We start from the raw sequence: 10311 nt of genomic DNA, 5'->3' as shown, positions 1-10311 counted from the left end.
TTTGATGGGCATTGCATTGAATCTGTAGATTGCTTTTGGTAAGACTGTCATTTTTACTTATGTTAATTCTACCTACCCAAGAGCATGGGAGATCTTTCCATTTTCTGGTGTCTTCTTCAATTTCTTTCTTCAAAGATTTAAAGTTCTTGTCATACAAATCTTCCACTTGTTTGGTTAGAGTTACTCTGAGTATTTTATGCTATTTGTGGCTATTGTGAAGGGTGATGTTTCTCTGATTTCATTCTCAGCCCATATATCATCTGTGTACAGAAGGGTTAGTTCCCTCCTTTCTCTGTTAATTTTTTGTCTGACTGACCTGTCCAGTGGTGAGAGTGGAGGGCTGAAATCTTCCTCTATGAGTGTGTGGGTTTAGTATATGATTTAAGCTTTAGAAGCATTTCTTTTACATATGAGGGTGCCCTTGTATTGGGGGCATAGATATTCAGTATTGAGATTTCCTCTTGATGGAATTTTTCCTGTGACTAATATTAAATGTCCTTCTTTATCTCTTTTGATTGATTTTAATTTGAAGTCTATTTTGTTAGATATTAGGATAGCTACACCAGCTTGTTTCTTAGGTCCATTTGATTGGAATTTTTTTCCCCAACCCTTTACTCTGAGGTGATATCTGTCTTTGTGGTTGAGGTGTGTTTCTTGTATGCAGTAGAAGGATGGATTCTGTTTTCTTATCCAATCTGTTAGACTGTGTCTTTTTATAGGTGAGTTGAGTCCATTTATATTAAGGGATATTAATGACCAGTGATTGCTATCTCCTGTTAATTTAGTTTTCATTGTTGGTGATGTTAATTTGTGTATTTTTCCCTTCTTTGGGATTTGCTGCTGTGAGATCATCAATTGTCTGTGTTCTTGTTGATGTAGTTATCTTCCTTGGGTTGGAGCTTTCCTTCTAGTACTTTGTGTAGGGCTGGGTTTTTGGCTAGGTACTAGTTAAATCTGGTTTTGTCATGGAATATCTTGTTTTATTTGTCTATGGTGATTGAAACTTTTGCTGGGTATAATAGTCTGGGCTGGCATCCGTGGTCTCTTAATGTCTGTATAAGGCTTGATCATGAACTTCTGGCTTTCATTGTCTCCAATGAGAAGTCAGGTATAATTCTAATAGGTCTGTCTTTATATGTTACTTGGCCTATTTCCTTTGCAGCTCTTACTATTCTTTCTTTATTCTGTATGTTTAGTGTTTTGATTATTATGTGGTGAGGGGACCTTTTTTTTTGATCCAGTCTATTTGGTGTTCTGTTAGCTTCTTGTATCTTCATAGGCATATCTTTCTTTAGGTTGGGAAAAGTTTTCTTCTATGATTTTGTTAAATATCAAAAATCATTTCCTGTGTTGAACTTCTCCTTCTTCTATACCTATTATTCTTAGGTTTGGTCTTTCCATTGTGTCCCATATTTTCTGGATATTTTGTGTTAAGCTTTTGTTAGATTTAATGTTTCCTTTGACTGATGAATCTATCTCTTCTATGTATTGTCAGCACTTGAGATTCTCTCTTCCATCTCTTGTATTCTGCTGTTTATGTTTGTATTTGTGGTTCCTGATCTTTTCTCATAATTTCTGTTTCTATAATTCCCTCAGCTTGTGTTTTCTTTATTGTCTCTGTTTCAGTTTTCGAGTCTTGAATAGTGTCTTTCATATGTTTGATTGCTTTTTCTTGGTTTTCTAAGGGATTTGCTGATGTCTTCCAATTTTTGTTTGTCTTTTCCTCCATTTCTTTGAGGGAATTTCCATTTAAGAGTTTCAAACATTCTCCTCAAGTTATTTTTCAGGTCATTTTCTTCTGTTTCATCTATATTTGGTTGTTCAAGTCTTGCTGTTGTAGGGTCACTAATTTTTACTAGTGACGTGTTGCTCTTTGTATTGTTGTGTGTGTTTTTATCTTGTTTATCCATCTTTTCCTCTATTTGGTGTGGTTGGGGCTGTCTGTAACTCTGGTGATTAATCTTCTAGGTGCCAGTAGATCCAAGGCTCAGATTGTTCTTCTTGGTACAGTCAGTGCCACTGTTCTAGTTACCTTATTGGTCACTCCATGTTCCTAGAGGTTGCACAGTGCTTCCGAGGTTTACTCTGCTTATGTGGAGTTTGCTGTCTCAGGCCTGCTCTGGTCTAGGTTGCTGGGTCAGACATGTTTCTGTAAATGTCCCTAGTCTGGATCTGCTGCTGCAGAGGTCCCTCGTATGGGTTGGTCCTGCAAAGGTCTCTGGCTGTGATCTTCTCCTTTGGAGGTCCCAGACTTGTGTGTACCTGGATTCACAGAGTACCTGGCTCAGGCCTACTCCCTCAGAGGTCTCAGACTCACGTCGGTACCCACAGAGGTTTCTGGTTCCTGCCTACTCCCTCAAAGGTCCCAGACCAACGCCTGAACCCACAGATGTCCTGGCTCAGGCTTACTCCCTCAGAGGTCCCAGATTCACACCAGGCTCTGGCCCACTCCCTCAGCAGTTGCTCCCCTGTACCTGCTCCTGTGGAGTTTGTTGTTTCTGGTCTACTCCCGCTTAGGCTGCTGGCCCAGTCCTGCTTCTGCAAATGTCCCTGATCTGGATCCACTTCTGCTCCTGTAGAGTTCACTGTCCCAGGCCCGTTCCAGCTCAGGTCACTGGCTCAGTCCTGCTCTTGTAGAGTTTGCTGCCTCCCACCCCTGGTTTCTATAAGAAAGGCTGAGCAAGCCATGATCAGGAAGTCATTAAGCAGTTTCTCTCCATGGCTTCTGCATCAGCTCTTGACTTCTTTCAGTAATGAACAGCAATGCTGAAGAATAAACCAAATAAATCCTTTTCTCCCCAACTTGTGTTTTGGTCATCATGTTTTACCACAGCAATAGAGCAATTTTCACTTCTATGATAATTTTTTCTCTGTGTTATTTTCTTTTGATCCTTTCTCAGCCTACCTTTCCCACCCCTTTCATGTTTCCTGATCTCATTACAACCTGATATTAGTTAGTCATAGTTGTTTTGAATTCTGAGTATCTCAACATTCCTACTGTATTTAGGTCTGGCTATGCTTGCTCTGTCTCTCTGTCTCCCTCTTTCTCTTTCTCTCTCACCCAGGTGATATTCTCTGCTTTCTAGTGTGCCCTGTAATCTTTGTTGGAAAAGCTGACACAGTGTACTGGAAGTACCCATTGCCAAGAGACCTGTCCTGTGCTGAGGGCTCTGTGTCAGTGAGCTTGTGGCCTAGAGCTGTCAACCTCATCAGAGCTTCTTAGGTTCCCTCACAATTTCATGTTGTGTGACATTGACAGATCTGAAACTGGGTGTCTCCCTTCTCTTATGGGAAACTAGGCAGAGCAGGATTTGCATACAGGCCAGATGGAGTGGTAACACCCTGGTTGAGTCAGTACTGGTAAACTAGTCTCTCATGGGGACAGACTTTAACAAAAGCAGAACCTGTGGCACAATTCACAACAGAATCTTTCTACCTTACTGTGGATGCTTGGGGAGGTATTTCTCAGATCTCCCCAGGGAGAACTGGGTAGAGCCCTCAAGGATGAGTCTCATAAAGCATGTAGCTTCACATCAGGTTCTCTTGGCAAGCTGGGCCTCCTGCACTTCATCAACTAGGTGCCAGGTTCTCCTGAGGCTTCTGCTTTGCTGAGTTACAATTCTTTGTTTTCTTGTCTGTCTTTCTGGTGTATCTGGTGGAGGCATTTGCCTGTGACCTCACTTCTCTGACAGATCCTTAGATCTGCGGATTTTTCTAGGTGTCTTATCAGCATATTACTTTGTGGTTGCTAGGACGGAGTGTCCCCATTAAATATCTTTCTGGGCATGCCATCTGTTCCCTGCTGGGATCCCTACTAACACAGTAATTGGTAGCAGAAGTGGTCCCAGGAAACAGACTCTTGGAGTGGGATTCCAGTACAGAGTGATGAGCACATGGATATACTCCTTGCTGGAGTGAGTGAGACATTGGGATTGGCATCTTATGTGACAAACTACTGTCAAGGGTGACATGGGACTCGGCATAAGCAGAGGACTAATAGATGGAGTAGACCGGGACTAAACCATTTAGTTGCTATGACAAAAAAAAATATATCTAATTCAGAGGATGGAATGGTTACTCCTGACTTTTCTGGAAGCTGTACAGACAGGACTGGGCAGTTTCAGCCTTGGGTACGCCAAAGTCCTCTGGCCACTTCCAAGAGCACACCTGCAGCTGAGCAAAGCAGGGTCATGGCTCACTTCTGTGCAGGACAACACAGATCATGGAAACTGAAGAGAGACTTTAAGAGGGCAGTATCGTGGGCTAACCAGATGTCTCAGCTGGTAAAGGTGCCTGCTGCCAAGCCTAACCTGAGCTTGATCCCTGTGACCACTGGAGTAGGAGAAAACCAACTCCCACAAATGGTCCTCTGACACATGCGCACATGCAGGATGGCAGGCATATACTCACAGTTATGAGACAGATTTTCCCTTGGGAGATGCAACACAACACACACACACACACACACACACCCCTACACCTGCTTGCACCAGAAAAAGAACCCACAACAGACCAACGTGACATTTGAACCAAACTTCAATTTGGTGAACTGATGAGTTACTTACAGCAGTATGGGTAATGAATTACCTACAAGGATCAAAGATACCTCAAAAGCCATTGTATTACTGAAAAGCTCATTCTAATATAAAGGCTGCAATCCCGGAGTTCTTGCGGGTGACTTAACAGTTCAAGAATCCTCTTCTCTCTGCATTGTAGCTCAGCTGGTTAGAGTCTCCTTTCCCAGCAGTTAATTCTGTTTATACTATCAACTGTATACATGTGCACACACAAAATAAATAAAATGTAATGAATAACAAAGACATGAAAAATATTTTTCTGCCAAAAGTAATCATTCCAATAAAAGTTCATTATTTCCCAAACTTTCTCCTTTCCCCTTTACATCTATTAGCCAATGGCATCAGAATGTAAAGTTGATCTCCAACCAATGGAACACCTATGTCGGGAATAAATGACAGGGATCATTTTGGTGAGTGTGCTCAATATCTCTGTTTGGGTTCTGGCACACTCTTTTTGCAAAAAGAAATCACCTTGTCAAATTCTTTCACTCTGTTCATGTGTTCCTTTGTGCAACACCAGCATTAGTCTTTTCCTAATAAAGATGGTATCAGACTTATGGGAGACGGTTTGGGAATGGGATTTTGCTCTGGATTGGATGCTCTGAAGAATCAGAGTCAAGTCTATCATTAGAATTCTAGAAATTCTCTTGTAAAAAGAATATGAGACAGACAGTGTTGGTATACACCTTTAATCTCAGCACTCAGGAGGCAGAGAGAGTTAGATCTCTGAGTTTGAGGCCAGCCTGGTCTACAGAGTGAGTTTCAGGACAGTCAGGAGAAACCTTGTTTTGAAAAAAAAAATAAGACTATGAAGCTGAGGCTAGTCTGACCCATGACTGTCATATTAGTTGGGATGAAAACCTGCTTATTTGGCTTGAACAGTATCCTGGCTTGCTTTCTATTGCTGTGATAAAGACTATTGACCAAAAGCAAACCTGAGAAGTAAAGGCTTTATTTGGCTTACAGGTCCTAATCATATTCCAACATCTAGGGAAGCCAAGTCAGGTACTCAAACAGGGAAGGGACCCGAAGGCAGGAACTGAAGCAAAGGCCATGGAGGAACATTGCTTACTGGCTTGCTTTTCATGGCTTGTTAAGTTTATTTTTCTATCCAGGCTGCCCCATCCCACACACTATTAATCATTAATCAAGAAAATGTCCCTCAGATTTGCCTATAGGCCAACCCGATGGAAATGTTTTCTCAGTTGAGGGGTTCTTCTTCCCATATGACTTTAGCTTCTGTCAAATTAACAATAACAACAAAAAGCACAGACAGTATTCAGACTGATTGTTCTCATGTCACACAGTGGCCTTGTTCAGTTAACTTGCTCACATTTACCAAAATACCATAGTGGGAACCAGAGGCTATGTGCCCTCTGGGTGACTCCACTTCCAAGCAGCGTTTGGCACCATTTTGAGTGCAAATGAACAGGCAAACTCTTCGCTTCTTGAGCACACAGACAATACTGCCTATTCAGTACCACCTATAACACAGAGACTGAGAAGTCACTTATTTGTGCAAGTAAAAGAGTACCACCTAGGAATTTATCAAAGTATACTGGGGACATAAGGGCACATGGTGTATTAAAATATCTTTAGAGGAAACTGGAGCGATTGCTCAGTAGTTAAAGAGTCCTGGCTGACCTTCCAGAGGACCCAGGTTCTATTCCTAGAACAGACACTGTGGCTCATAACTGATGATAACTCTAATCCCAGGGGACCTGAAGCCCTTTTCTGATCTTCTCAGACACCAAGCATACATGTGCACAGACATACATGCAAGCAAATACCCATTGTGCTAGCTGGTTTTGTGTGTCAACTTGACATAAGCTAGAATCATCAGAGGAAGGACTTTCAGTTGAGAAAATGCCTCCATGAGATCCAGCTATAAGGCATTTTCTCAGTTGGTTATCATTGGGAGAAGGTCCAGCTCATGGCAGGTGGTTCCATTCCTGGGCTGTTAGTCCTGGGTTCTATAATAAGGTGGGCTGAGCAATGTGGCAGAATTTCCTGCCAGCCTGGCATCAGAGGGTTAGCAGACAACACTCCCTACCCCAACTCCCCACCCCCACTAGCCATACACCCACTAGGTCATACCTGGCCTAGCTCCGGGAGTTATCACCCAGCCCTACTCCATCCTTTGTGTTACAGATATCTTTTATTGCCCTATGTGGATCTTGTCTTAGAGTTTTTCATGAACACAAAGCCTATGCAAAACTTGGTTAGGGGAAAACCTAGGAAAAAAAACTGTGCTACCTCCTGAATCAGGTATTTGCACTTGGCATTGTATTTTTGGTGCCTTCATTCAGGTTGTTTTGAGGGATGGAAATCTACTGGCTAAAGTGGAAACATAGGAAGAAATGTTCTGTAAACATAGGGGAAAAGTTATGGGCTAAAGGAAATTGCTTCAGTCCACTGAGGCTGGAAACCCCTGCAACCGCTAAGGCTAAGTTCATTCTCAAAGTATCTCTGAGTCTTCATTTCACGGACCCACGTGACCCCACACACCTGCACCATGCTACCTGCACCACGCTACCTGCGACAGAGCAAGTCATGGGAAGCAAGCCAGTAAGCAGTTCTCCTCCAGGGCCTTTGCATCAGCTCCTGCTTCCAGGACCCTGCCCTATTTGAGTTCCTGTCCTGAATTCCTTCAGTGATGAACAGCAATGCTGAAGTGTAAGCCAAATAAACCCCTTCCTGTCCAACTTGCTCTTTGGTGATAGTGTTACGTCGCAGCAATAGAAACCCTAACTATGATACCCATAGACATTTTTGTAAACTGAGCCTGTAGACTTACTGAACATACTAGACCAACAAAGGATGCAATCCCCTCACCATGTTAGAAATAAGATAACAAATTCAAGATACATGTGAAAACAAAGCTGTTGTTAATATATAGTTCTGCAGAAAGGGCTGCCAGCAAAAACCTCTACCAGCAAGCAAATTTGTCACAAAACAGTGGTTTTTAAAATCCTCCAACTGCTAAAAAATCCTGACCTTGTCTTCTGTAGGTCAAAACTTGCACTCCTCCAAAATTCTTCATTTCATTGGTCTCAGATACAAAGTATCAGCCAGTGAAAAATCTGGAGCTTGAGACTGACACCTTCCCTTTCAGCTCCTGGGCTCAGTAAAGTAAAATCTAAATTTTAACATCTTGAGATGCCAGACACCTGGCTAGTGCTTCCTATAATTCCAATCATCTCAAGTGCACCTCATATTGCTACATGAACTATACAATCTATTTCTTATGCTTGGATCATATAAAAAGAGAGTCAGTTAGTACCTATCAGCATCAGCCTCTGCGTCCTGTCATGGGTGAACTCCTGAATGTCCCAGGGCTTCAGCTCAGCATGGTCCTTATACTCCTTTCCACCCCAGGCTCAGTTCCTCCTGGGTCTGTTTGCAGCCTCCTAAGTCAGCTCCCCAGGTGGAAATAGAGGTGCCTGGGGTTGTTTTAAATCCCTCTGTACCGTGTTCTTAGTGCCTCATGGTTCTGCTTTTTTTTTCTTTCCCCACTCCCCTCTTTTGCTATAGGGTCTCACTCTATAGCACTGGCTGGCTTAAAACTCACTACATAAACCAGATGGCATCAACTCACAGAGATCAGCTTGCTTCTGCCTCCTGAGTGCTAGGGACTGGCATGCCCAACTACCCCATATATTTTTATCCCTGCTCATATTCTGGTAAACAAGTGTTTGATTTAAAAAAATCTTGAATTATGCTTAAGTATGATACTTGGCACCTACTTGCACCTGAATATTTGAGTCTTTAAAATCCTTCTTTTATTTTTTAAAGAAAAATACTTTATAGTCCAGGTCTTCTTGTATATTAAGCCATGAATTCACAGTGCACGGGCTTCTGCAACTCAAGCTCCTCTGTGAGCTCTCACAAAACGTGCTTCTCTGGATGGAGCAGCCAGTGCATCTGTTGAAGCCAGGTACCTCTCTTGGGCTTCCTTTTTCCCTCCTGATAACTCTTATTCCTAAGAATTTATAGAGTTGTGTGCTAGTTACTTTTCTCATTATTATGACCATGCACCTGACAAAATGAAAAGATAGGCAGGGCTTCTTTCAGCTCATAGTTTGAAGGTACAGTCAGTGTCAGGGGAAGGTTGGTCAGCAGGAGAGGGAGGCAGTTGGTAGCAGAGAGTGGACAGAAAGTAAGACCAGGCTAGAAACCTCAAAGCTTGGCTTCAATGATACACTTCCTCCACCTCCCAAAGGTTCAGCAACCTTTCAAAACAGGGCTGCCAACTGGGGACCAAATGTCTAAACACATGAGCCCATGGCAAATATTTTACAACAATGGGTATGGAGACAATCATATTGCTTCCAACTAGTTTCTTCCTTCCTTTATTGAATTTTTTTACTTTTGTATTATAAATTGGTCAGGCTTTTTCGTAAATTGAGACTAGCAACCTGTCAGATGCATAGGGGATGTTTTGTCACCAACTTTTTAAATCGTTGAGGTAAAACTTGCATACATCAAAACACACAGATCACAAGGACACACTGGATGGCTTTTGATAATCTTATATGTTTATATAACTACCACCTGTCATCAGATGATTTGATCTTATAGTATAGAAGCAAAAACAATGTCACCAAACACAAAGCGATGAACAAGAATGGCAAAGCTTTACTGAGACTTCAGCTCCTGAGCAGAGGGACTTAATGCCACCTGAAGAGGTGACTGTGCTGCTCACTCAACCAAGGAAGCAGTGGCTTTTATTTATTTTTCTGGAGAAGACTAAACTTTGGTAACTTTTCATTGTCCGTGGCCATGTTTTCCTTCCCCTGAAAAATTACTCTGGCCCTCAAGTTTACTTAGTTGTCTTGAAGTAATCATTCACGCTTAGAGCTAGTGTCCTGCTTAAACACCCTGCTCTCGTGATTTGGGCTGAGCCCTAAAAGGTCATGGGACCTAAGATAATTGAGTCACTGTGGTTGGGTCCAAAGTAGCCCTGGACACAGCAGTCTTGGACATAGCTGCTTTCCCCCCTTGCTTTGTAGCACAGGCTGGCCTCCTCAAATTCCTAATCCTCCTCCTGCCTCAGCCTCCTGCTTGTTAGGACAATAGATATGTGCCACTATACTCAGCAACAACACATTTCCCAGAGTGTCCATGTGTCTACATGAAGAATTGAATAGAACCTTGTAGTTAGGTGAGCTCACAGGCCTGGGTTTGAGTACCTGATCCCCAGTTGGTGTTTTTGAGAAGGATTAGGAGGTGTGGCCTCACTGGAGGAGGTATGTCACTGGGGGTAAGTTGTGAATTTTCAAGACTGATGCTATTCCTAATGTGCTGTCTGTCTCCTGCTTTCCTCTCAGCTGTTGCTCCAGCCACCCCCTATCTGCTACCTCTGCTACCTCCACCATCATGGACTCTAGCTATAAGTCCAAAATAAACTCTACCGTAGGTTGCCTTGGTCTTATCATATCAATAGAAAAATTCTACAAATCTGAGTCAAGATGAAGGTAACAAAGGGGACAAATACAAGATGATGAAGACAGAGATGCTAAGCCTTTTTTTCCTTTTTCTGTTACTCATAACACCTCTCCACTGAATGGAGAGTTAGTACTCACATCAGAGGTAGTTTTCAAGCTTCTGCAAAGTAACCTAGGCAAATTCTACCACAGCCCCCACACACCAGAGCTGCTGCCATCTACAGAAAATCTAGTAGAAACAGGTAAGGTTATGTCCTGCCAGATGACCACCACCATTAAGAGAGCTT

Source organism: Microtus ochrogaster, chromosome 8 (assembly GCF_000317375.1).
Source record: "Microtus ochrogaster isolate Prairie Vole_2 chromosome 8, MicOch1.0, whole genome shotgun sequence".
NCBI lineage: Eukaryota > Metazoa > Chordata > Mammalia > Rodentia > Cricetidae > Microtus > Microtus ochrogaster.
The sequence above is the reverse complement of the archived record's forward strand: the minus strand, read 5'-3'. Positions refer to the sequence as shown.